The 5,130-nt window shown below is 45.4% G+C and overlaps 1 long non-coding RNA gene across 4 annotated transcripts; it reads left to right on the forward strand.

The window, feature by feature from the left end:
• Nucleotides 1–344: 344 nt before the first annotated feature.
• Nucleotides 345–4,505, forward strand: LOC132472652 (uncharacterized). Of its 4 annotated transcripts, none has more exons than XR_009529129.1 (8): nucleotides 345–618; nucleotides 853–961; nucleotides 1,261–1,391; nucleotides 2,997–3,086; nucleotides 3,218–3,298; nucleotides 3,395–3,473; nucleotides 3,700–3,787; nucleotides 4,038–4,505. It is a non-coding gene; the product is annotated as an uncharacterized LOC132472652 (long non-coding RNA). The 4 variants fall into 4 exon arrangements; XR_009529128.1 differs by having other exon boundaries at nucleotides 1,298–1,391; XR_009529131.1 differs by having other exon boundaries at nucleotides 1,298–1,391; nucleotides 2,997–3,064.
• The last annotated feature ends 625 nt before the right edge of the window (nucleotides 4,506–5,130 follow it).

Here is a 5,130-nt window from a genome sequence, read left to right on the forward strand (position 1 = left end):
GAATTGTTGGCCCTTATCTTAAACAACTTAAGTTTGATATTAATTATTATTACATACTGACGCGTACATCGTACAATATGTTGATCATTTTCGATGGTTGCGTCGTACTTTTATCCACGTTGACGGGACTCTCGCTGCGTACAAAACGGTGTTCTACTTGCGGGCCCATTTCTGACATCAGTGAAGGCTGAAAATCATTTCACGGTGGAAGACAATTTGACATTTCTTCAACGGAATCCAGCACCTGAATATGAATGGGTAAATTTTATTTAATATCAATACTGCTTATTCTTTGGTACTTCAGCTTTTGTACGTTCTAAATATCAGCTTTTGTACGTTCTAAATATCTGCGGTCATTAATTGCACAGAAGTTAAACTTTACCTAAAGGAATGACGTTAAACAACGACTTTGGTGCTGAGTTACCAACTCGATAATATCAAAGCTAAAATCAAGCTAAAATAATGGCCGTCCTTCCCACGTGTTCTGTACAAGGTTAAAAAGGTAAAGAGGTAACATGTAGTTTGTCCCAAGGTGTCCACCTCCTCACCCAGAGTAAGACCTCCCCCTCCTCACCCAGAGCCAGACCTCCACCGCCTGTCACAAGTCCTCCAGAACAGGTCAGTGCTCTTGTGTGTGAGTAGAGGTCAGTTTCATTGCATGGCCTGAACCACTTCTTTAAACTTGTGGACTGCTCTGTCTTCATTCCCAAAATGAAATGCTCATGTCTGGTCTCAAGTCTTTTCAAGCCTTGAGTTATAACATAATAGTTAAATTAATTGTTTTAACTAGGTTTTGGATGAGTCAATGAAGTTTATTGTTGGGCAAATGCTGATATAAACCTGCTGCTGTAGCTGAAAGGCGAGGCTGAGAGGCTGGGGGCCGGAGGCCGGAGGCTTGTGGTGCCAGGATGGACCGGAGACTGAGGCTGGAGACCAGGGGCCTGCAGCACCGGATCAGAGGGTAAACATCACCAAGCTCATCTGAAACACTAAAGCCCTCAGTAGTTTAGGTCTGGTTTTGATCATGTTATGACTTTACATCTGTGCCAAGCTGTGATTTGAGTTAATTCATACCGGGTTTATGTAGGAGTCATATGAGCCATTATTGTTAGTAGTGCTGCTATGACCTTAGTGGATGAATTGCTGAACGCGACAATCTGCAGACGTTGTCTAATTTAAGTGTTTAAATATGTTTTTAATTCGTCTTCCATTTTACAAGTGAACCTCAGATGCAGGTGGTTGGGTGCATTGCGTCCCCAGGTGATTTACTGCTGAGACCAACTGTGTTTGTAACCAGACCAGGAATCCATGGCTGAAGGAGCTGATGGAGGAGCCGTGCTGAAGGCCCTGCCTGGTGGAGGAGCTGACGGAGGCCCTGCCTGGTGGAGGATGTCTGTCGTGGCGTAGATGGAGCCTGACTCTGAAGTGATCATCACACTCACTGCCACTTCTCGTAGAATACTGCTACCACAAACCACCGGCGTTTGTACCATATATACCAGACAACTACATCTGTTTTACCACATGTTGAAGCAAGACTTCCGCTGTTTGTTACAGACCAGGACTGTAGGAGAGCTGATGGAGGAGCTGAGACGCTGGAGGACGACTAGGAATCGACCAACAAGGTTCCTCGTAAGTTTGTATTTACTTACATGGTTGACTTAAAGGGCAAAATACAGCTGTTACTTTGACATGCGTTAACAAACTACTGCTGTGTTTTCTTACTAGAATGTGTTTCTGGAGCGGAGGCGAGCTGGTAGGGGAGCCATGAATCTGGGGGATGACCATCACTTTACCAACAAGGATTGTAAGTTTGTATTAACCTAACAAAGTGGAAATAAAGGGCTTAAAAATAAGACGAACTACATGTTTGTTACCAGACAAACTACAGCTGCTACTTTGTTATGCGCCATTAGAGCCTAACTCAGTTTGTGACCTTACATTAGAGACAAATTACTACTATGTTTGTTACCTCACATTAGAGACGAATTACTACTGTTTTTTTACCTTACAAGAAAAGACAAATTACGTTTGTAACCAGACCAGGAATCTGGAGGACTGACGGAGAAGCCGTACATCTGGAAGGCAAATCCTGAGGGCGACCAGGACTCTACCATCAAGGATTCCTCGTAAGTTTGCATTATCTGGATATAGTGGACTAGGTAGGGAGTTGGGGGTTCAACTCCCAAACCAATGGTGCCGGGTTCAAGTCCTCAGAATACAGTGATGCGTCCTTGAGCAAGGCGTCCTAAATCCTGCCTGCTCCTTAATGACGTCTCTTTGGTTCAGATAATGTTGCATCTTTTCAATATTGATCCTAATCCATGTCCTTGTTTGGTCCGGGCAGACACACCTGAGCTGAACCTCACCTGATCCTGTCTGGGCGGGGGCAGACACACCTGAGCTGAACCCCCACCTGATCCGGACATCCTGCTGGTCCCGTCTCCTCAGTTCATCTGAGCCTCTTCCTCCAGAAGACCTGCTGAGCTCAGCGGTCTGAGGCTGATGGATCAATGACCTCCAGTGGGAGTGATCTTCTTGATCCCACATATACCCATGTGCTTCCACACGCCTTTCCCTCAAGTCTGTCACTAACCTCACTACTTCACTACTCTCTACTCCTTCCCCTTCTTCTTCCTTCTCCGTTGTTCGAACCTTTACTCTGAAGGAGTGTCTCCTTGAACCTTTACACTGAAGGAGCGTCTTCTGTCCTCAAAGGGTTCAGCGTTAGGGTTGAGAGTCAGGGTTTAGAGTCAGGGACAGAGCTGGTCAGGGAGGACTGCTTTTACACAAACCTCTTCACTTGCTTTCAGAATGGTGGTGACATTTTGAAAAGATTCATTTGGGAAAATGTTTTCCTCTGCTTTCCGTTGCAAAATATGTATTAAACTTCTGTGTTTGTAACCAGACCAGGAATCCATGGCTGAAGGAGCTGATGGAGGAGCCGTGCTGAAGGAGCTGATGGAGGAGCCGTGCTGAAGGAGCTGATGGAGGAGCTGATGGAGGCCCTGCCTGGTGGAGGAGCTGACGGAGGCCCTGCCTGGTGGAGGATGTCTGTCGTGGGGTAGATGGAGCCTGACTCTGAAGTGACATCACACTCACTGCCACTTCTCGTAGAATACTGCTACCACAAACCACCGGCGTTTGTACCATATATACCAGACAACTACATCTGTTTTACCACATGTTGCAGCAAGACTTCCGCTGTTTGTTACAGACCAGGACTCTGTCTGAGGAGAGCTGATGGAGGAGCTGAGACGCTGGAGGACGACTAGGAATCAACCAACAAGGATTCCTCGTAAGTTTGTATTTACTTACATAGTTGACTTAAAGGGCAAAATACAGCTGTTACTTTGACATGCGTTAACAAACTACCGCTGTGTTTTCTTACTAGAATGTGTTTATGGAGCGGAGACGAGCTGATAGGGGAGCCGTGAATCTGGAGGATGACCATCACTCTACCAACAAGGATTGTAAGTTTGCATAAAGTAAACAGAGTGGACTTGTTGTAACGCAGGATTAGTTTGTCCAGTAGAAGTTAAGGCATACTACTGTGGTTGGTTACCAAACAAACTACAGCTGCTACTTTGTTACGCGCCATTAGAGCCCAACTACTCCTGTGTTTGTGACCTTACATTAGAGACAAACTACTACTGTGTTTCTGACCTTACATCAGAGAAAAATTACATTTGTAACCAGACCAGGAATCTGGAGGACTGACTAAGAAGCCGTACATCTGGAATGCAAATCCTGAGGACGACCAGGAATCTACCATCAACGATTCCTCGTAAGTTTGCATTATCTGGACATAGTGGACTAGGTAGGGGGTTGGGGGTTCAACTCTCAGATCAATGGTGCCGGCTTGAAGTCCTCAGTATACAGTGATGCGTTCTTGAGCAAGGCGCCCTAAAGCCTGGCTGCTCCTTAATGGCGTCTCTTTGGTTTAGATGTTGCATCTTTTGAATATTTAACCTAATCCATGTCCTTGTTTGGTCCGGGCAGACACACCTGAGCTGATCCTGTTTGGTCGGGGGCAGACACACCTGAGCTGAACCCCACCTGATCCGGACATCCTGCTGGTCCCGTCTCCTCAGTTCATCTGAGGTCCTCCAGAAGACCTGCTGAGCTCAGCGGTCTGAGGCTGATGGATCAATGACCTCCAGTGGGAGTGATCTTCTTGATCCCGCATGTAGCTGTGTGCTTCCACACGCCTTTCCCTCACGTCTGTCACTAACCTCACTACTTCACTACTCTCTACTGCTGCCTCTTTCCTTCCTTATCTGTGGTTCAAACCTTTACACTGAAGGCGCGTCTTCCTGCCCTCAGAGGGTTTAGCGTTAGGGTTGAGAGTCAGGGTTTGGAGTCAGGGACAGAGCTGGTCAGGGAGGACTGCTTTTACACAAACATCTTCCCTTGCTTTCGGAATGGTGGTGTCATTTTGCAAAGTGTATTAAACTTCTGTCAAGTGTTTTTGTTTATATATTAAAATCCCACATTGACTTCTACATGTTTGTTGCGGTTCATTTAATTGTCCTTTAACGTGGTTAATGTCAAGCTAAACTCCTGCAATACATTTAATATACATGATTGTTATTCTGCAATGTTCACATAATCCATTTTGTAAAAATATGAAGCCTCCATATTACTACTAAATTCAAGCCCATTCATGTATCTATCAATGTACATACTGCCCCGCAGGCTATTCTCTGCTACTACAACACGTTCAATCCACCAAGATAAGCAGCACAGCAGTCAGGTAACTATTTTAAGCTATAATAAACTGCGCATTTTGTTTATTTAGGTGAAGCATTATGAAAAAATGCTCATGCATAGAAAGCATTTTCATTTTCCGTCTGGGCTAAGCCCCGGATGTTTATGAAACCTAGAAACACCCCTGGCTTAAAGGAGCATTTCACCGGTGGAGGCATGAATATGTATTGAAATTGGGTCCTATATGTAGTCGAATAATAAAATAATTCTAATTTGGTGCCGTCTTGACCGAGAAAAGGCAGAAAGTGACTTTTTGGCGCTTGTGGATTGAAGACAACAACTCCCACCATGCACAGCTTCGCTGGCGGCCACTCCCGCTGATCATCTCCGCCTATCGGACACCTCCTTGTTCCAGCTACT

This window comes from Gadus macrocephalus, chromosome 14 (assembly GCF_031168955.1).
Source record: "Gadus macrocephalus chromosome 14, ASM3116895v1".
In the NCBI taxonomy this organism is placed as follows: domain Eukaryota; kingdom Metazoa; phylum Chordata; class Actinopteri; order Gadiformes; family Gadidae; genus Gadus; species Gadus macrocephalus.